Below are 22,987 nucleotides of genomic sequence, written 5' to 3' on the forward strand. Positions count from 1 at the left end.
TCTAAAAATTTTTATTGTATGACATGCATTATTACTTTTTTCTTGTGTGCTGGATATTTTTGTTTTCCTGTATGTATTTTTAAGCTTTGTCTGGAACACAGTTAAATTACCTAGAAGCAGTTTGATCCTTTCAGGTCATGCCTTTACACATTTTTTTAAGGGGGAATTGGGGCTATGTTTACTCTAGGGGTAATCATTCCCCACTCTGAAACAAGACTCTGCCTAAGGCCTTGTGGTTTGTGAGGTGTGCATTCTGGCTGGTGGGAAGAGACAGTGTTCGGTCCTGTGTAGATGCTGTATATTCTTCCCTCTGATCCTGTCAGGGCGTTCTTTCCAAGTCCTGGTAATTCCCCACATGCATGTGCTGACCAGCTCTCTGCTGCATGCTTTACAGTTTTCTGGAGTTGTTTCTCTGTGAAGCCTCCTCTTCCTTTGGGAACTCTGTGTCTGCCTTGGTTTCTTTGGACCTTCTGCTTTGTCTCCTCAACTCATGGAGTCTATGAGCTGTTCCAGGGTCCCCTCTCTGTGCTGTGGCCTGGAAACTCTCTGGGAAGTGATGTGGGCAATCATATGGATTGTTGGTTTTCTGATTCTTAGAGATAACTCTCCTTTGTGTCTTGAAAACTGTTATTTCAGAGATTCTGTCAGGTTCCCCCTGTTTCTTTCAGGTGAGAGGCTAAACCTGGTTCCTGTCACTCCATCTTGGCTATTTAAACCTCTTCACAATCTTACAGGTCAGGATTATTATTACCCTGACTTTACAAATAAGAAAACATTGCATGGCTACCTTAAATAAGTTCCCAAGGTCACCCACTGAAAGTGGCAGTGTCTGAGGGGGATCTCAGCCTCAGGGTGTGCTCCATTCCTCGGTTCCGGCAGCAGAGGAGGTGTTTCTGCCAGTGTCTGCTAGAGGGCGACAGAGGTCCACTGTTGTTTGGATAAACCCGGTGGCTTCTCCCCTGTGGCTTCTTTCACTGGGTTTTTGTTTCTGGTCCCTATCCTGTCACCGCTTTTATGTCCACTCTGGTGATTTCTTAGCTTTAAACTTTGTTGCCCCACAATTTTGTTTTTTGGATGGTGGGCTGAGACAAAGCCCCAGAAACACTCTCCTGAGGGCAGCAGATTACAGAGCCCTGGGCCAGGGAGCGAGAGGCAGCTGTAATAAGCCAACCACACATGACACGCGCTGTGGAAAAGCAGATTTCCCCTTGTTCTCCAGTGTAATTTATACAAAACTATGTAAGGTTTAAAAACATGTCTACAGACTTTCACAAGCTTAAACCTGCTCACAGCTTCAGTCGGGCTTAATGGTCTAGTGCTTCTCTGGCTCAACCCACCCCACACTCCCAGTGATGACAAGGTGGGGCAATTACTCTGCTTATTTAAAAAAAAAGTTTGCTTTCCTAGATTTCAGTGAAATGTATAAAAAATAGTTAAGTGCCATTCTTAAACTCAGTCTTTAAGTAGGCTGTTTGAGGAAGTGATATGAATTACTCTTGTTGAAAATTCTGGAATTAGGGTGGACGGGTGGCTCAGTTGGTTAGAGCATGAGCTCTGGGTAATGGGGCTGCCGGTTCAATTCCCACACGAGTCAGCAAGCTGTGCCCTCTGCAACTAGAATGAAGTTGATGAGCTGCTGCTCAGCTCCCAGGTGGCCTGATGGCTCAGTTGGTTGGTGTGCGTCCTCTCAACCACAAGGTTGCTGGTTTGACTTCCACAAGAGATGGTGGGCTGCACCCCCCGCAACTAACAATAGCAACTGGACCTGGAGCTGAGCTGCGCCCTCCACAACTAAGATTGAAAGGACAACAACTTGACTTGGAAAAGTCCTGGAAGTACGTCCTGTTCCCCTTCCCCCCCCAAAAAAAAAAAATAAAATAAAATTCTTTTTTTTTTTTTTAAAACAAAAGAAAATTCTGGAACTAAGATAAGCCACCCACTGAGTTCAAAAGCAGCCTTTCTGACATCTTGGAATAGTCTCCTTTCTCCAAGCACAAATACAGGCCCTAAAAGGACAATAGGAGGCAGACGTCACCAGAAACCATAACAGAATGCAGTTGCACGGAGCCCACCAGGCTCCCATACATCCACATTTATACCTCTTGGGTCTGGGCTCCTGGTGGGCGCACCTTTGTACCCCATGGAGCCCACCCTGCTCAGCGTCAGTGACAATATGCCTTTTAAGTCAGATTTAATGGATTCAAGCTGCATGTATTCATGATCTCCAATCCTTTTCAACATTTTATTTGTTATTTATTCACTAATGTAAAATACGGTTATAGAGCCTGTGCTGGTACAATGGTGTGCAAAACTGACAATTGCCGTGTTGGTACAGCTTGACATCAAGCAGGAGGATCCATGCACTGGGTGCCAGGGGCCTGAAGCTAGGAGATCTGACTGGGTCCTGGGGTCACCAAAGACTTTCTGGAGAAATGAGCTCAAGGTCTGCAGGCCAGAAGGACAGGGCTCCCCTGGGGTGGTGGGGAGAAGGCTAGTTAGATCAGACAGCTCCTGCAGAGGGTGTGCGGGAAGGAGAGTGGATAACCTCGGAGAGTCTGCAGTGCCTAGGACCTTGAGGGCTGTAGCTGAGGGGCTTTGCTCAGGGTTTCAGGGGGAAGCAGACCTGTACCAGGTATTTCAAGTAGAGAGAGATTGAATACAGGGAAGTGAGAGAGACGGGAATGAGTGGAGGTCAGGAAGACACCCTCAGGGCTTGCAGAATAGAAATTGAAGGGAAGTCTCACCAGGGACCCCAGGGACCGTAGTACTAAAGAAGGGATTTTCAGGAGGACACCTGGAGACCTGAGGGCTGCTTGTCCCTGGGGGTCACCTGTCTGAAGTGTTCAGAGGGTGATTCTCAAGAGAAGCCCTGGAGGCCAGAGAAAGCCCTGCCAATGACTGAAGTTGCAGGACAGAGAAACATGCTTTCTCTTCCTCCACACTCCAGTTCGCAATGCCAGTGCTCTCGGACTGAATCTAACCTGGACCCAGGTGGGACAGTGACTCTGTGGCTCCAGGTGTATCCCTAAGAAGCGGAGGACAGTGTAGCAGGAACAAGTAGAAGCTGATAACAACAGACAAGTCAGAAAAAAATTGATTTTGGGGAAGGAACTTGGTTTGGGTCCTGTCTCTATCAATTACTGGCTGTGTGTCTGTCTCCAAGTCTCAGTTTCCTCATATAAAACAATAGACAAGGTAACATAACTAGAATTCTTAGCATGCAGGTGTCAATTATTTGTGGTTTTATTATTATTGCTAATGTTTTTTGATATTATATATTGAAAATAAAGTTTAAAGTGATCGCAGGATTTTCAAAACAGAGCAGAAATATGCTCATCTTTTGAAAAAGTTGCAGTAGATTTAGGGTGTCACCAGGAATGACAGTATGTGTGCAGAGCTAACTGGCTCTGTGGCCAAGATCACCAGGATGAGGCTCAGAGCACATTCTACTAAGCCAGTCAACTCCCACATCTTCATGAAATGATTGTGAATCCAGCACTTTTTCCAATGAGCCATGTGCATGATGCATTTGGGTGGGTGGGACAGTTTCTCCCCTTTGGCCCATTGAGAATTTGCCTTTCTCCAGGGTCCACTGTGTCTGAAACTCTGTCCAGTGCAGTTCAAATGGTGTGGTTTGCTTAGTCTCTGAACCATTTCAGGAGATTGCCCTGGCTTCTCCATCGGGAGTGGGGCTTGGTGGCACGGGGCCACAGGAGCCTCTGAACAGGGTTTGCACTCCCCGTCTGGGGGATGGTACTGATACAATTCTGGGAGGATCTGTCTTGTGGAAACAGCTCCTGAACAAGGATGGGAACAAAAGCCCTGAACAGGTCGGATGTGGAGTCAGGGCTGAGCCAGGTGAGCAGGGATCCAAGGGCAAGCTTCACAGGCCTAACAGCGGAATTTACCTCGGAACACTGAGAAAAGGATCCAGCATTGAGAGGCCCATCTCCACAGAATCTAAAGGCCAAAACAATGGAAGGCTCCAGACTCAATCTGGAGTGTGGCTGCTGGTGGGTTTCCAGGTCCTGGGGGTCTGAGCCTACAGGAGGAGGGTCTGGGGTTGTTTCCTTACTATGTGAAAGACATTGTTCTAAACACTGTTCTGTTATAACCATTTAATCTCCACATCACCTCTAGGAAGCAGGTGTTACTATTATTATCTCCAGCTACAAATGAAGAAACAGGTTCAGAGAGGGTATAGCACCTGCCTCAGGTCACACAGCTGGTGAGTGGATGGTTGAGTCCCTGGTAGCCTGGCCCTTAAGGACACATTGGCACAGACTCCTCTGAAGATGTGTCTGCAAACTTTCCCCTCTGCATGCTCTAAAGCTCATCCTGAGGCCAGCTGGGAGATTGTTCAGCACCCTTCAAAGGCCCATCTGTGGGTTTCTTGGGCCTTCAAACCATTCATTAATCATAAAAAATAATCAGCCTTGCAAGGCAGGGAGGTGTTCTGTAGAGAAGACTGACTAAGGCAGGCCTAGAAGCAGCCTAGTACAGCATCCTGATACCCTGTGTGTGTGTGTGTGTGCGTGTGCATGTGTGCAAGCTCAGGAAGAGGCAAGCTCCAGTTGTGGCAGACGCTGGAAGCTACAAATGCCTTTGGACAAAACGAATGTTTTCTGCTGATTCATTTGTTCTTTAGCACTTAAATGGAGGCAACGTTGTCCCTGAGGGAATACGTTCAGAAATGAAGCCTCTCTGTTTTGTGATTTTATTAGCATTTAGTAACCAGAAAAGTACTGTTCCTGGTACTATTCTTGCATGCGCACGTGTACGCGCGCGCGCGCGCGCACACACACACACACACACACACACACACACACAAACACACACACGCAGTGTCACAAATTTCAAATCACAGAATTTCAAACTTGCAAAGGACCTGATTGACTTTTCCTCTCAAGGAGCTTCACTGTTTTCCTGAACTGCCCATGTATTAGGCCTGGATCCTGGCTCCAAGCCTTTGCTTCCTCATCTGAAAACTGACTTCTCAGCGGTGTCTGAGAGCTGAGTGCAGGAGCATGCATAGAGAACAGTCACTGGGCTTGGTGGCCCACAGACGCTGGCTCCCCTTACGCTTTTCTAGTGCCCACCCCACTGCCTGACAGTGTGCATGTCTCTCTCCTTGGGTGCTGTGAGCAGCCTATAAAGGGTGAATGCCCTGGTAACTAGGGTATTGTTTTTCTTACAGAAGTAACGGGCTCCCCCAGGCTTTAGCAGAGGGACTCGGGGTGACTACCAGGCTCTTTCTTTTGATGTCCCTATCCCGGTTCCCTCACCAACTCAGCGCTGGGACTGCCTGCTCCGAAGTGAGAGGGTGAAAGCCTAGCCATCAGGAGAAATTGGCTCGACACCCTTCCTTCTTGCCCCTCTATCCCAGACTCCAGCCCTGGCTGCAGTGTCCTGACCCAGCAGGGGTCCCACAGGTGGGAAAAAAGAGCAAGTTGGGCCACCTGTCCAATCACACAGAGGCTGCTGGGGTGAGGTGGGGGAGGGCTGGCCTCCCTTTTGCTCCCTCAGTGTCTCCTGCCCTGGACTCCCAAATTTCAGTACTCCTTCTAATTTTCTTTTTCCAAGGATAACCCAGCCCAATGTATGTACAGGCACCCTGATAGTGTTTTCCAATTAAGAGTGGTTCATGCCTTCTGCTATCTAGCTTTTAGATAGATAGCCCTGACCCCTAGAAGGGCTATGCACAGGGCAATTTTCAAGGAAATTTGCCTGTGCAGCAGGGCTTCTGTTCCAAGGAAAGACCTATTTGGCTTGAATTTATAACCTCATTCCAGGATGTTGCCAAGGGTGTCCGAAAAGATGAACAAAAGGGTACAGTGCAGCCTATCACTTCTTCTCATCCCAGCCACAGGGAAGAAACCGCTCAGGGAGAGGTCTGCCGGGCCAGTCAGACCACGGCTACCTCCGTTTGTTTCCTGAAGTCTAGCCTATCAATACCTGGCACTGGGACTTGAGTTTCTATGGTATGAACAGGCCCCTGAACCCTAGAAGGGCTATGCACAGGGCAGTTTTCCTCGGACTGTCCATGTGGCAGGTACTGGACATCTCTAGCTGAACATGACACAGTCTGATGACTGAATTTTGTTTTGAAGATGAGCACACTGGGACCTAATCATTGCGACCTCCACTCTGCTGTGGAGTTGATAAAATGTTATTGTAAAGTGACAGCATTGAAGATCACTGCTATCCAGTTCCACCAAGCTCGGGGGCTGGGGGATTTCCATCGTACCCCACTGCTGCCCCTCTGGGTGTCGGGGTGGCAGCTTCTGTCCTAGGGGACTTCTGAAAAAGGTAGATGGAACTGTCTGGATGAGGCTCTGCGAAGCTTTCAAATGTTGGCAGAAATCATTTCTGCATGTACTTCTGTGTGGTACGCACACAGCGGTAGCTGAGTGGACCTCACTTGGTAGTTGAGGAAGTAACAGCTTGCCCAGCCTTCCAACAGGGGTGACACACAGGGCCACTCAGAAAGTGACCATCCAGTTAGCGGCTCCCTGGTGCTGGTTGGAAGTTTCTTTCAATGCAGACCCCTTCTCTCTCTGTCCTCAGGCCCCAAGCTCCTTCCTTTCCCTAGCCCAGGGGCAGGTTCTCACTTACACCGCCCAGGCCAGGCCCACCTCTTTTCTCTCTTTAATCCATTGTTCTGAGAAAAAGTTACTCGTGAGGGGCTTCCCTTTAAAGTCCCAAATTGCCTCACCATAATTTGGCTAGTGCAAATGGGAAGTTTTGGCTTTTCTCACTATTGTGCAATATGTGAGTTTTGAGACCTAGTTTGGGAGTTCCAAAAACTGCATTTTGAATTACTTATTCCCTGTGTTCTTGCACCATGGCTCCTGATTCTCCTTCTGGCAAACAGATTGGAAGAAGGCTAGTGGAGAAGAAATGGTGGGACATAAACACACAGAAATAACATGTTTGTCTATCATTTACACCTTTTAGACCAAAAATGCCCGTGTCTGTTAGCTGGGCTGGCCAACACCTTGCGGTAGGAGGGTTTTCAGCCATCTCCCGGCAGACAGTGGTGTGAGCCGGGCAACTGCCAGTACCCCAGGGCACATCTAACTCTCTACATTGTTGCCAGGAATGTTTATGAACCGACTCAGAGCAGTGATAGCTTTTTAAAAATCTCGTGAAGAATTCCCACAATCGACCTGTAACCTCAACTGCAGAGTTAGTAAGTCCAGAGAAGGCAGTGTGGTGAAGTGGGGACAGCACCACCTGGGGAGCCGCTGGCCGCATCAGATCCCCCACACCCCTCTGCAGCCATGCAAGCTGCAGGCACTCTGAGCCTCAGCACCTTTCCACACAAAGCATTGATGGTACAATCTGGCCTTGCTGGATTCAGTGTTGTTTTAAGAATCCAGCCATCGTAGAGGGAAAGTTCTCTGTCAACTGAACCATGCTGGGCCACTTGTCCTTTTATGCATGATCTGGCTGCAGTGGTAAGTGCAGGAGCCCTCCTCTCCTTAACCCAGCACCTGGCCCCAGCTCACTCTCCTGACCACAGGGGCACAGCCCCACCTACGGTCAGTCCTGGGGGTGCCCTGTGACAGAGGCCTGCTCTGGACTGAAGCTGAGTTCAGTATGCAGCCTAATTAGTTGAACAATTTGCGGTCCTGCTCAGCAAAGAAACCCTTGGGGGGAGTGCGGGAGTGTGACTCACATTCCACTTCCTGATAAAGGGGAATGTTTTGAGAGTTATCTAGCACTGAAGCCTGGGGGCACACAGTCCAGACACTTGGCTTCTCTTCCTTCCCCAGCATTCCTCAAGACCTTTCTTCTAATTCTCTCCCCCCGGCCCCCCATGCACTAATGGGCTTAGTCAGATTGAGGGATCAAGAGTCTATCAGAATAATGACTCTTCTGTGTCCATGCAGCCCAATGTGAGGCGGCCTGGCCAGACACCGGGTCTTTACAGACTCGGAAAATGTCAGAATCAAAAGGGCCCAGGCAGAGCATCTAGTTTAATGGGCTCTGTTTGTAAAGGAGTGAGTTGTGTTGGAAAAAGGAAGGGGCAGGAGGAGAATGGACATTTCTCGGCGACCTCTTGTGTGTGAGCCCTGCGTGAGGCTCACTTGATCTCCCTAGCAGTCTAGGGAAGGGAAGCATTGCCCATTTTACAGATGAGAAAAATAGATCTCAGAGACAGAAAAATGCTTGCCCAATGCTGCACAGTTGATTTCAAGATGAGACCAGGTCTGCTTACTTATAGATTTATTCTTTGGGCAAATATTTGGCAAGGAGTAGGTAAGAAGCAGACACAAGGAATGCTTGGCTTCAGAGGCTGCATCTGTCTCCCTGGGCCTTCTGTCAGGGAGGTTACAAGAACCACCTGGCCTGCTCCCTGGCTGGGGAGAAGGAGATGGGTTTCTGCACATGAATATGCCATCTCAGCTCCCACAGACGAAATGCTCAGGAAATGTGCTGTCACCTCTCTAGGACTTACCATGCCTCCTCTCCTCTCACCCTCAGTTCCTCTAAATCTGATCTTGAATCTTTAGCCTCAGTCTGTATCCTCAACCCAGAGCTAGAGCTGGCAGAGCTCCCCCAGCCCCACTGTGAAGTTTTGGCCACAGAACTGCTGTCCCATGGGGCCACTTAAGAGCTTGTGGCTGCTTGGTAATGCCTATGGCTGATGTGGGCTAAGGGAAGGAGGCCTCCTATGGACCCCAACCACATACACGGAGAGCATCACTGACCCCTCCAGCACACCTGTGCTGCTGACAGTCTTCTTGGCCTGTTTAGCTTCCTTGCCTGTCTTTCCTGGGGCACCTGTGAGCCCTGTATCTTAATTATCTCGGGGCAGAAAGACACGCAGCTGGCTCTGTGCTGGTTACAGTGGCTGCAGTGAGCAGGGAACTGCTTTGTTCCTCATGTCTGAACCAGAGCACGGCTCATCTAGGAGCTCTGGCCCACACAGGTGCTTTTCACGTATAGCTGCTCCACGAAAGGAAGCCATATCATGGTGCCAGCATGAACGGGTCACATATGTTTTATAAATCTACATCGAATCTCTTGAAGCAAAGACTGTAGAGTTGGAAAGGACCAGGGAGGAATCTAATTCAGCTTCATATGGATTTTCAGGCATCAGACTAACAGGCTGTGCTTTAGGCTTGGGAAGCCGTCCTCTTTACCTCCCAGAGAGACAATCACCTCCTTTGATCATGAATTCACTCATTCATTCATTTATTCATTCCTTTGTGCAGTTACTACTATCGATTGAGCCCTGGATGAAATCACAAGCTGGAAATAGTCTAAAGAGCAAAACCAGACGTGGCTCCTGACCTTGGGAACTTTATTGTCTGACGGGAAAGTGGGGAAGTGGAGAAGGTAATAGAAGGTTGACAGGCATTACTAGACCATGCAAGGCCTTCTGGGCCATGGGACAGGATTTGGGTCTTCGGCTCAAAAATAATGGGACATTTTTGAAGGGATTTTAGGGGGTGAGTGATGCAATCAGTTTTGTGGTTTTATTTATTTATTTATTTATTTATTTATTTATTTATTTATTTATTAAGTGAATGAATGGGAGGAGATTGGGAAGGGAGGCCTGGAGAATATTGCTGTGGTCCAGGCAGAGAGGATGGCAGCTGGGATTAAGGTGGTAAGGATGGAGATGGAAAAAGTGGATAGATTTGAGGGATGTTTAAGTTAAAAACACAAGCCTGCCCATGCCAGAAGATCTGTTCAACCAAGTGTTAATAGCCAACTAAAGACATGAATCCCGGTCCTGGGATCATCCATTCCAACCTTTTCAGTGTACGAGACATAGACCTGCAGGTCCCAGGGTAAGGGGACTTATGTGAGGTACACAGCAAATTACATGCAGAGCCTGTGCAAACTCAGGAGAAGCACACCGGGGCCTCACAACACCACCCATCTATGGACCAGGCACCTCCTCAGGGGTCCTGAGACTTGCTCCAAAGGGAGGAGAGGACCCCAGTCTCCAGTCTCCAGGGCCAACGAGGACCTGGGGCTCTGATTATGAAGGGATCTGGGGAGGTAAGGAAGGGTAGAGAAGGGGGACAGGGCATGAAGGGTTTTCATTCAGTCCCTTTTCCATTGTCACTGTGACTTCAACACATGTTTCAGCCAAGGACGGAAAAGGCAGTGAGTCTGAGAACAGCGGGCATTTGATGCCTCTGGGAACAGGGCAGATAATGAGATGCAGGCATAGCCCAGGGTTCTGTGTGCAGTCCAGCCTGCCCCCCTTCCTGGCACTGAGGGCAGACTTAAAGGTCAGGAGGCCTCTTCCCCCAGACTGCAGTGCCTTCCTCACAGCTCCTCGGACATTGGCCCCTCTCATGTGGGGCTTTCCTGGTGGCCCCCTCCTTCTGTGCTGTTCCTCCCAGCTTCTGCCCACAGCAGCATCAATGCCTCCATTGTGGCAGCAGCCGCAGCATGGGGGCCCTGGTTCTTTCTCCCCTCTTCCTGGCTTCCCGCCATCCCCCGGGAGAAGCTTGCACTGTGTGCTGAGAGCGGGGCTGCCTCTTCCTGAGTTCTGTATCCCTGGGCCCTGATTGCAGTTTCTGGTTCTTCCTTCCATCCTGGAAGGTGGCTGCCAGTGGGCTTCTTCCTTCTCCTGCCTTTTCTGAAAGGATGCTGTGAGTGAGGCAGAAAATCTATTTCTCCAACAGGTGGACACTTGGGGCCACCAGGATCTAACTGCTCCCCCTCCATAGAGGCTGCTTGCCTGTGTAGATCTTGGTTTTTTGCAGTATACACATTAGAGGATAGTCCCTGAAGGAGAGTGCTATGCTTGTGATCACAGCTTTTGGGGAGAGAGAGAGAGAGAGAGAGAGAGAGAGAGAGAGAGAGAGAGAGAGAGAGAGAGGAAAATAACTTTTTTCTCTATTATTTTTGTTCTCCAGATGGGCTACACCGATCCAGGTAAAATCTTACTGTGGAGTCATCTCATTTGAGCGGATAAGCCATTGACTTACAACTCTTCTCTTTTCTGGCCTTGATTTCCTTATCTTCTAACCGTGTCAGACCACTAATGCCTCTGTGGGATGAGGGATTCCAGGATACCTAGGAACAAATTCCGAATGAATGACGGACCATGCAGAGCATATTCAGTATAGGTCTCTCCACCCGGCACTCCCTGCCTTCCATCATAGTGCCGTTAAGTGTAAGCTTATGTGATAGGTGACAAAGCAGGATAAAACAAATTAAAAAAAGACAATTTCACAAAGAACTGGGCACTTGAACTGGTGAGGGCTGCCTCAAGCCCTGGCAGCCCTGTAAGTGCTCCCAGCCAGCCACCCAGACAGGCTAACCCAGTGCATGGCTCACCATGTTGGAAAGAGGGTTTGCTCTTTGTCCCTGCTCTGAGCTGCCACCAAACTCCTGGAGGCAGTGGGTGTGTGGAGGAGGGTTGGGGCCTCACTGGGGAGTTTGGAGCCCCAGGCTGCAGCGCACAGCCGAGCAAGGCTGTGTCCCCCAGAACCCCTCCCGTCAGGCATCAGGCATGAGGAGGAGCTCCTGGAGAGGCCTAGAGCAGGAGCCCGAGCTGGCCAAGTCCAGCTCTTGGTCCCCCTCCACACCCACAAGCTTGCTCCTCACTGCCTGGTGACTGTGCGTTGTCTTGTGAGCTGACAGCTCCCTGGGGAGTCAGCACCTTGATGAGGCATATGGATACTAGCACCCTAGAGAGCCGTGTGCTGCCCTCACTCCCTGTGAAGAGAGCCTAATGCACAAAGCCACACCCACACTGAGCCTCTCTGGTCTCAGGGTCCTACTGCAGCTGTGGGTAACCAGGAGCCTGTCCAGTCCTATGAACCTACTGAATACTACCTCATGTCAGTCTGTCCTCCCAAAGGAGTCCTTGAGAAGGCCTTGTGCTGCCGAGGAGGAATCTAGCAGAAGGCCCTGCCGCTCCTCGCTCCTCACTCTTATGATGTCCAGGGACAAGGTTGGTGACGGAGGCCCACGTACCCAACACCCACGTGCGGTGAGCAGTCACTGAGGAGCCACGGATGGCTGGGGGTCTTGGGCCCTCCCAGCCCTTGGCTCTGGAGGAAGTGTGATGCAGGGTGCAGGGTTAGGGTAACGGGGTTGAACGTGAAGTTGATAACTGTGTGCAGACACACAGAAGCAGGATGGTCTGCACCTTGAGCTGGACACCCCTGGCTTTGGCAAGTGCCATGCAGCAGAAGGTAAACTGCTTCACCTCTCAGGGGCTGTCCCCCACTGCAGACTCCTGTGAGGCGTGTTGGAAGGGGGGCAGAGAAGGCCTGCCAGCGCAAGCAGAATGCCAGAAGCATGGTGCGATCTCAGGATCTCTAGGAAGGCCGGGAGGCCACAAACACCTCCCCACCCCCAGGGCCACAGACACCTATAATTTCATTGTAGTAGCTGCTTTCTTTCAACTTAAGGTATCACCTCTTAAGGCAGATCCTGCTAAAGGCCATTCCCTGCTCCTTGCTTGTTAATTGAGCTATGATTTGCTTTTTTCCAGCATAGGGACCTCAGACCTCAATGTGCATGGGGGATGCTGGGCCCCTCCAATGCTCAAGGACTGACTGTAGACTAATAATAATGCAATTCCATTGTTTTTGTGGCTAGTGATTGACTGGTTTACTACAGGGCAGGAACAGAACCCTGGTCAGTGAGGTGTGAGGAGGAGTTTACTTGGAGTACTCTCAAATGGCAAGAATTCCATTTCTGCTCTTGCTGAATTTTGTATCTGCCTAGGATATCTAGGACTATAGTGGATGTTCTGTGATCACGTGGCAACAATTTTAAGGACTAAGGCAACAGGCTGGCAAAGCGGATATAACCTGACTTCTCCATGACACCTTTGAGCCAATCTTGCAGCCACTGTACCTCAGACTTCTTCTTATGTACGGTAATAAATGCCCACATTATTTAAGCCACTGTAGTTAGGTTTTGTGTTTGTGCTACTGAAAGCATCCACAGATACAGCCTCTTTTCAGGTATGTAACAGATAATCTTGGTGCTTGGCTTAGAATTCCTCAGATTTCTTATTATTGTTTCTCTCCATACGCCCCATCCCCACCCCACCTCTACCCTCACCGTAATGTGATTTCAGCACCCCCAGCCTGGGGCTCCTCCTTGGAGGACTCCTGGGCATTTGGAGCTGAGTTAACACCCTAGCTCCCGCTGACTCCTCAGCCTCCTGGAGCACATCCTTACTAATTCACCTGTGTATGGGATTGTTGTCTTGGGGGCTGCATCCAGGGAACCCTACAAAGATGAGGTGCAGCTCTCTGGGCAGGGTCAGCCCCCAGCCTCTACCGGTGCTGATCACCACAGCACAGGTGGGAGGCAGGGCCAGGCTCAGGGAAATGCCCTCCCCGGACTTCCCCTGATGTTGCGGTCCCTGGGTCCCTATCTGTCATGCCTGGTGCTCAAGGGTGCCTCCGTGGGGACGGGACGACTGACTTTCCCCCCTCTGGTTTGCATGTGTATCAGGCTGGGCCCAGCTCATTCTCCCTGCTCAGGATCGGCCCTTCTCCAGGCCCCTGTGACCCAGTCAAGCCCACTGTGTGGGGCTTCATGGCAGCACGGACGCCCTGTGCCCCGGTTAGGGAAGCTCTCCTCAGTTTAATAAAGGGTGTCTCATAGCCAAATCTTTCTTAGAGGTGTTCTCGTTGCCTAGACTTCCACCCTCCTCTCCAACCTACTCTCGTGTATTGACCCTTGGGACCTATAGATCCTTCAGGGGACACGGCACACGCTCCTTCCTGAGGGAAGTCTTCTGGGAGTCTCCTGAGCACTGATCCTTCACCACCTTGGGCTGAAACAACATTTGCATGTGGCCTTCATTTACTGCGTGGTTATACTGTGCCCCTCATTGCCGTGTGCTGTGGGTGTGTATTACTTCATTAGCCTGGGAGCTCCCTAGGGGTCTCTGAGCCTTTCAGTCACCCAGGATTTATGGAGAACTTACTGTGTGCCTGACCTGAACAAGCTGCCGCTGCCACGACGGATGGGATGAGGACCCTCACAGAGTGGGTGAACAGGCAGGGTTTCATCAACAGAAGGGGAAACAGGGAGGTGGGGCGAAGGGAGGCGGGTCGTTGGGGAGGCTAGCCTAGTGGGTGGGAGGAGCCAGGGCAGGGCTGTGGGGAGGACAGAGTGCTGGGACTGGAGAGTGTTGGGATTAGATCTGGGGCTTAGATTCCTTTTCAGGTGAATTGTGCTCGGTCTGTGGAGAGTAGTGGGTCTAGTCCAGGGCCACGCACACAGGATGTCTGATAACTTGTTGCTGAGTTCCTGAGGCCTCACTTTTGGGACTTAACCCCCACGTCACCCACAGACCCTGCCCCTCCTGTCGACCTCTACAAGCTCAAGTACCCCTGTGAGCTCAGGCCCCATTTCCCTGCTTGTATCAGCAGCATGCGGTCAGCCCTCACCACACTGAGTGTGCCTTTAGCTCTCCTTTGGGGGACCTGCAGGGGCAGGGCTGTGGTTCCTCAAGGACAGAGCCCTGCCTAGCGCTCTTGGTGCTGGAGAATGCTGGAGAGTGTTCTGGGCTCGCAGTCAGTATTCAGCATAGCTTTTCTGACTGATTGGCTGATGTCAGCCAACAAGATGCAAATGAAAGTACATACATAAATAAAAAACAAAACAAGAAACCCGAGAGTTGTCATGTCACGCCGTCTGAGGCCTTTCTTCTGGCTCCCACCTAGTTGCTCTGACATGTCGCTGCCCCACTGAGCGCACCCCATCCCTCACAGGCAGTGAATTCCACCTGCATCCACCAAGGAGCACAGCACTTCTTTCTTTTGATGACAAGGTCTCTGTGAGATGGTTTGTTCTTTATTTGTGGGGAACTAGAGGCTACCCTCATGACTGGGTCACCCCTGGATCTGGGCTCCAGTGCTGAGTCCTTGCCCCCTGGATCTCCCACCTTAGACGAGGCCCTTGGTGTATCCAGACAGCCACTCCAGGGCTGGGGACAGCCTCACCCTCCCTATTTCTGTATAGGGTTATCTCCTGGTGTGCAGAGACCTGGTGAAGGCACCACCATTGTCTCTCAAGTCCCTGCTGGGTGCCCACGACCCTTCATACACACAGGAACAGGTGGAATGCAAGGAGGTCCTATTCCCAAGAACCTTGGTGGCAGGAAGTCAGGCCCATCCCAGCGTCTGACATCTGTACAAGAAGGCACAGGCTGTTCAGCTGAGGCTGTGTGGTGGGATTAGACACTTCTTCTTCCCCATCTCCCACTCCTCTCGGGAGTGCTCAGCCAGTAAACACACTGTGCAGCCTCCGAGGGGCAAAGGACATGGCACTGGCTGCAAAGGCCAAAAGCTAGAGTCTGAGCAGCAGCTCTATCCCATCTCAGAGCAAACTTGGCCATGCATTGCCCCTGGGGGCCTCAGTTTACAAATACAAAAATGAGAAAGTTGAACAAGACACTTTCTGGTCTGGTTATCTATTGACATGTAATAAAACACCTCAAACTTTAGTAGCTTAAATCAACAACAACATTTACTTTGCTCACGAATCTGAAATTTGGGCCTGACTCAGTGAGTTCAGCTTATCTCAGCCCCACTTGGTGCCATCTGGGACAGCTCGGCAGTCCAGGGCTGCAGTTGTCAGGGGGCTTACTCCCTCACACCCACATGGGCTTTTCCATGTGGCTATCTCGCTTCCTACCATGTTTCCCTGAAAATAAGACCAGGTCTTATATTAATTTTTGCTCCAAAAGACGCATTAGGGTGTATTTTCAGGGGATGTCTTATTTTTTCATGTACAACAATCTACATTTATTCAAATATAGTCATGTCATCTTCTTCTGGAACATCATCATAACCTACTAAATGCGCCTGTCTGGCTGACGATCTTAACTGGGGCTTATTTTCAGGGTAAGTCTTATTTTCGGGGAAACATGGTAACAAGATGGTGGCTGGGTGCCAAGTGCCAGCATCCTGATAGAGAGGGAGAAGGAGACAGAGAGGGAGATAGACAGACAGAGAGAAGAAATAGGTAGAAGCTGTATCATCACCTTTTATGATCTTGCAAGTTACAAGTTACTTCTGTGTCTTCTATTTGTTAGGAGCAAGTCGTTATGTCTGGCCTATATTTAAAAGGCAGGAGAATTTACTCCACTCTTCGATAGCAGGAGTGTCAAAGAATTTGTGGATTTGTGCACGTTTCAATACTACCCCACTTTCCAAACCCCTTCCCCCTCTAAGGAGGTTATGGGTATCACTTGGTGTGTGACAGCACCCTGAGGGCCAGGCTTCCACCTGCTCATAGCCACACTCTGACAGTTCTGTTTCCTAAATTTCCCTCCCCCTCTCAACTGAATCTATACACTAGATTGAAGAGCAAATCGTTAACCATCTAGAGCATAGCCTAGTATCTCTTTTTTGGTAACACGAATATGAAACTAGTTCAGTGCATAAAGATCTGAATTGGGGAACATCTGAAAGGCCCATTTATGGAAATCTCCAGTTGGCAAAGTGCCAGCCAGCCCATGTCTCCCTTTTTTTTTGAAGACTCCCCAGAGTGTTTGTAGCCCAAAGTTAAGTCGCCTCCCCCAGTGTCCCCCTAGCTGGCTTCCTCAGCTCAGCCAGCAGTCACCTTTGGCTGAGAACTCATGCCTGGCCTGGGCGCTATGACTGGACTCCTCCACACTGTCCATATGTCTTTCTTCTCCTTTTTGTCAACTTCTCAATCAATAAGGTTTTCATTGCTTTCCAATGGTCTGAGCCTCTCAAGTTCCCCCTCAGGAAAAGGCATTTCTAATGATGGGTTTTCAGTCAACCACTGCACAGTCATGATGGATGCCACCTGGGGATGGGATCTGGTGTCCAGGGATTGGTGGCTGCCAACCATGCCTGGAGGGGTCAGTTAGAGGGCCTCATTCAGCCCAAGCTGCTTCAGTGGTAAGTGTTGCATTTTCTGGCTGTGTTTTTCATATGCTTTTCCTGTCCCATGGCCTCTAGATGGCAGTAGCAGAGAATTGGAAGCGGGAGGGTGGGTGGAGCAAGAGTGGGAGGTTGTTAGAACAAGGGAAACAGCAGGGTCACCCCTTAGTCTTCTTCTTACCAAGCTCTTGTCTGTTGCTGAAGAAGACACAGTTCTCTTCCCCTGACACTAGCGCTTTCATCCCTTGAGGTGGGAGAACTCTGGTGCCATGTTCAGCCATTTCTCCACGTTATCATGAACTCCCATACGGCAGGTACAGTACCCACAAGAAGACCCTGTAGACCCAGGGCCTGTGTCTGCTTTGTGAGGTGTAGTGCAGCAAGCATACCACACAATGCTGAGGGGCACCTGGGGACCCACCCCCATAGAACCAGGTGAACAAGTTGTGCAAAGCAGCTGCTAACCCCTGAGCAGGGCATTAGCCATTAGGGGATATGGATGCAGGTTTCAGCTTGTCATACAGGGTGACAGATGGGGTCTCTGGTCCTGCTCCCCACATAAGAACGCAGGACATGGTGAGGCCAAAAAGAAACACCCATGGAGACACAGATAGGGGAGTCATACCACTATATTCTCATTGGCGGCTGGGTTGGAAACACAGGAGGCAGGAGCCACACTATCCATAATCCACACTCCACACTTGCTAGCCCCCATTTGCTGTTAGCATAGCCACAGAAGTTATATTAGTGGCCAATGGCTCACTGGTTACAGCTGATGGCCAACTAGCCACAGCTGATGGCCATCCAATCACAGTTGATGGCCATTTACTACCTGAGCCAGCACCTTTCCACGTGAGGCCGAGAGCCTGGAAACCACTTCTGGCTCTGTCCCCATACAGCTCCACCCCTATCTAGATGTGTGACAACTGATGGGTCATTTCCCTTTTCTGGCCTTCAATTTCCCCATCTGCACAAGGACAATTTGGGACAAAGTTATTGCTAAACCACCGTCAGTCTGAATGTTGTATCATTCTAGTTGTGATGAAAGATTATGAATGCCCAATTAATGACAAAGTAGATTAGACCTTCTTTTGGCTGTGGCTCTGGGGTAGTTCCTGAAGAGAAGACAGAGGGCCAGAGTAGGCTCCACAGACATGTTGCAAGGTATCAGCAGCTGTTTGCTGATAGAAACTGGGTAAGAGCATCAGGCCAAACTGTGGGCCTGGGCCCAGGCGCAGATCTGCTGGTGGCTCTCTGCTGAGCTTCTGTCCAGTGCCCACCTCCCATAGAGCTCATTTCACTTGATCCCCAGTACGCTCCCTCTTTACCTGCTTACCTCCAACCCACTCTTCAAGACTCAGTTTACCCATCAGCTTCTCCATGAGGATTTCACTGCATTTTATATCTGTCACCTGCCCTCCTCTGTATTTCTTCTGGACTCTGCTTATCACTGTAGAGAGTTTTTATCTTTCACACACACACACAACGGCTATAGTGCTTTGTTTTTATAAAATCAGTGATAATCAGTGTCATGCAGGGTGACAGGTGGGGTCTCTGGTCCCACTCCCCACACAAGAACGCAGGATATGGTGAGGTCAAAAAGGAACACCCACGGAGCCACAGATAGGGGAGTCATACCACTATATTCTCACTGGCGGCTGGGTTGGAAACACAGGAGGCAGGTGTCACACGACCTGCAACCTGCCGTCCGCTTGTCTCTGCCAACCCACCTCACTTGTTAACTGCAATCCGCGTCTCTGCATTCTGCAATCCACACTCCACCACTCCACCACCCTTTGCTAGCTTAGCCACGGCAGCTATATCAGTGGCTAATGGCTAACTGGTAACAGCCGATGACCAACTAGTCACAGCTGATGACCATTTACTACCCGAGCCAGCACCTTTCCACATAAGGCCAAGAGCCTGGAAACTGCTCTCTGGGGCTCTGTCCCCACAATCAGCCTAGCTTCATTTCTGCTAGTGCCTGCATAAAAATCCATCGTGTTGACAATTGGTTTTTTTCCCATTCACCCCCAAATTCTAAGAAGGCTTAGGGGGGTCTTACTTCCAACAGGGTTCCTGGGTGACTCCCACTCCTCAGCTGCACCAGCCACCTTTGATTCGGTCCTTGTCCGAGTCCACATGGTCGCTGCTGGCCTCCCTGTGGACAGACACATTGAGGCTTCCAGCCCAGGCTTGAGTGGGGAGCTCTTTGCTGAGGCTGAGAGCCCTGGGGCCCCGGGGCCAGTCTTCCTGACACTACTGCACCCACAGTCCTCCCGCCTCGCTGGGGTGCTCCAAGTGGTTTAGCACAGGTGCCTGCCGCTTACACAGTCCCATCTGATGTGCCCTTTCCAGTGCGGGGAATCTCTTTCTCCCTTTCTTGCCCTTGTGCATCCTTTTTCCCATCTACTCACCTTCTCTCCTCCTCCTCTGTGATGATCCACGCACTACTTTTAATGAGCCACAAATTCATGTCTTATTATATCGTTTACCTTATTAGATTGAAGACTTGAAGATCTATGGTTATACATATGTTTTCCCAATTAGCAACAAGCTTCAGGAGGGTGTGAGCTCTGTCATATTAATCTTTTTTTTATTTTATTTTAAAATATTTATTTATTTTATTTTTTTATTTATTTTTATTTTATTAAATTTATCGGGGTGACAATTGTTAGTAAAATTACATAGATTTCAGGTGTACAATTCTGTATTACATCATCTATAAATCCCAGTGGGGAAAATACCAGATACATGTGAGAACTCAAGACATTTTTATTGAATTAAATTAAATTGAATATCCCAGTTGTCCAGGTTTGTCCAAGATGAGTCTGAATCAGGATTAGATTCTCTCTTTTTGGGGGTGGATCTGGTTATGTGAATGTAGAAAAATCAACAAGAATTTCTGTTTCATTGCATTCTAGAAACATGATCTGGAATCCTTGAGAATTGGCAGAACTCACAGTCAGGTGAGTGATAACATCTTAAGTTGTCAGTAGCTGGGATGGGAGGTAAAGGATTCAGGTTTCAGCCCTTGAAGAAAGGGAGGCCTGGAAAGCCAGAAACATTTGGGTCATAGCCAGATGGGAGTTGGAATATAGTTAGAGACAGAGCAGAAACCCAGTCTCAGAGGTTGGACATATGTATTTGGTAGGGACTGGGAGCGAGGCAATGGCTGGGTGTTTTACTGAGGAGGGCATACGATGCTAAGGCTTAGGGTAGCATGCTGTCACTTGGCAGGGATGGCACTCTAGTACCTGCTCTGCACAGGTTTCACTGGCTTGGGACACAGTAGGCTCAGCCTGATCTAATTCTCAGTTATGGAAATTATGAAGCTTGATGGGTTCATCTCCAAATGGAGAGCTATCCCACGCCTGCATGGTAGAAGGTAGATTAAAGATGGTTCCTGGGGGAAAATCTCTGAAGTTAAGTGGCTGGAAAGTACTTGGTTGGGGATTAAGGCTTTAGAGCCACAGAACACAGAAGGCATAGTATCAGCCTGAAGTTTGAAGCTTTGGTTTCATTAGCTGGCCAGCTCTCGTAGAATTTCTGATTTTGTCTCTGTCTGAGATTGACAGGATATATGGACTACAAAATGTACACCAAGCCAATGTGATGGAGTCCACTGATGCACTGAATAGAATGGTGTGGAATATCCACCAAGAACGACAGTGGCCCTTCAGCCAAGTTAATGTTTCACCTTTCTTTCTAAGCGTAATTAGTGCAGAGGGTCAGCTGTTTCTGAAGGTTGCTCCTGCCTCACTACAGTAAAACTTGTCATTAGCAGAGGGCTGTGCAGGGGCCCATTTTCCTGTGTGCTGTGGCATATGTGCACACATGCTGTTTGTCTAAAACCTGAATCAAGTTATTTTGACATAAGTGAAAGTGAAGGGGAATATTCTTGAGTTTAGGTTTGGAAACTGAGCTGTTGAGAGACTTCCCACTTTCCTTTTGTCAACAAACATTTGTAAACAATCAATCTTGTTTCCAATTAAGTTTTTATGGAATTTAAGTAGATTATTTTAGTGATCCATAGTGAAATGATTATGTTTAAAGACTCTTTGCTTCAGGCCTTAAGCTGGTGTAGAATTTTTGAGTTAACAAATTGGTGAAGCCTTGACAAAAGACGAGGTGCTTAGCTGAAATGTACAGATTATGGAGATGGATGGTGATTGCTCCACTTTTGATTTCATTTTCAGGACAAGTAGCTTGTTTGGCTGGAATTAGAAGTCTCTTTTTAGACAGACTCTGAAGAGTTTGTGAGAAAATTTACAGTTGAAAGAATTAACAGAGTATTTATTTATTAATTCATTTTTTCTGTTTCTATTTGCCTACAGTATTAATTTGTTTTTGTTTAAAAAAATTAACCTTTTCTTTGGAAACAATAATAGAATCACATGAAGTTGTAAGGAATAATACATGGTGCATGCTTTATTGAGTTTTCTACAATGGAAAAACAAGTTGTAATGCATCCATACCATGGAGCTATAATACCCAACTTATTTGACCATTTGCCCGTTAATGGATACCTGGGTTGTTTCTAGTTTTTAACTTATGAATAAAGCCGCTATAAATATTTGTGAATAAGTTTTGATATCAACATAAGTCCTCATTACTTCAGGTTTCAGACCTTAATTAATTAATTCAGCTCTAGGTTTCATGCCACTTATTACTGGGTCATATTGTACTAATTGCACATTTAGTTTTTTTAAAGAAATGGCCAAATTATTCTCTAGAGTAGCTATACCATTGTACATTCCTACCAGCAATATATGAGTGATCCAGTTTCTCTGTATACATGCCAGCATTTGGTGTTGTTACTATTATTTATTTTAGCCATTCTAATAGGTATATAGTGATATCTCATTGTGGTTTTATTTTTTAGTTAAAATATTATTTTTCAATTACTATTGACATACAATATTATATTAGTTTCAGGCATACAAAACAGCATAGTGACTAGACATTTCTATGTCTCACAAAGTGATAACCCCAATAAATCTATTACCCATCTGATAATACATACATAGTTATTACAATATTATCAGCTATATTCCCTATGCTGTACTTTATATCCCTGTGACTTATTTTTCATTTACAGTTGACATTTAATATTTTTTATATCAGTTTCAGGTGTATAGCATAGAAATTTATATAATTCATGAAGTGATCTCCTGATAAGTCTAGTACCCACCTGACACTATATATAATTTTTATGATATTATTGACTGTATTCCCTATATTGTACTTTACAACCCCATTAATTTTTTGTAACTACCAATTTGTACTTCTTAATCCCTTCACCTTATCACCTATGTTCATTACAGTGTTATTTACAATGGCCAAGATATAGAAGCAACCAAATTGCCCATCAATACACAATTGGATAAAGAAGATGTGCTACATATATACAATGGAATATTACTCTGCCAATAAAAAAGAATGAAATATTACCATTGGCAACAACATGTATGGACCTAGAGGATATCATTCTAAGTGAAATAAGTCAGACTGAGAAAGACAAAGACTATATGATCTCATTGTGGCTTTAATTTGCATTTCCCTAAAAGCTAATGTTGAATATCATGGCTTACTTGCCATTTGTATTTCTGTTTTGTTAAAATGCCTCTGTGTCTTTTGTGCATTTCCTAATTTGATTATAATTTATTTTTGCTGTTGAGTTTTGAGGCTTCTTTATAAATTCTAGATATTAGTTCATTGTTTGATATATGGTTTACTAACATTTTCTCACACATCATAGTTTGTCTTAGCATTCTCTTAACAAAAGTTTATAATTTTGATTAAGTATTCCCTCCTCTTATACTTTCTGAAAAAGATGTGTAGATTAGTGTTACTTCTTTAAACATCTGGTAAAATTCTCCAGTGAAATTACTTGGGCCCCAAAATTTCTTTTTGGGGATTTTAAAATTACAAATTCAAATTCATCAATAGTTATGGGCTATTCAAACTATTTATACCGGGTAAGATGTGGTAATTTGTCTTTCTCAAGGAATTGGTCCATTTAATCTAAGTTTTCAAATTTACGTGTGTTGAGTTGTTCATAGTATTCCCTTTTAATCCTTTTGATGTCCCCTGTTACATTTCTGATACTGGTAACTTAT

General features: G+C 47.7%; 1 long non-coding RNA gene across 1 annotated transcript in view; it reads left to right on the top strand.

The window, feature by feature from the left end:
- LOC141572647 (uncharacterized) overlaps positions 1-22,987 on the top strand; it is a 42,882-nt gene that overhangs the window by 8,514 nt on the left and 11,381 nt on the right. Inside the window, exon 2 of the long non-coding RNA XR_012497952.2 lies at positions 19,790-19,834. This is a non-coding gene — a long non-coding RNA (uncharacterized LOC141572647). The remainder of the gene's footprint in view (positions 1-19,789; positions 19,835-22,987) is intronic.

The sequence above is a fragment of the Rhinolophus sinicus genome, chromosome 15 (genome assembly GCF_057876585.1).
Source record: "Rhinolophus sinicus isolate RSI-liver-muscle chromosome 15, RSI-T2T, whole genome shotgun sequence".
In the NCBI taxonomy this organism is placed as follows: domain Eukaryota; kingdom Metazoa; phylum Chordata; class Mammalia; order Chiroptera; family Rhinolophidae; genus Rhinolophus; species Rhinolophus sinicus.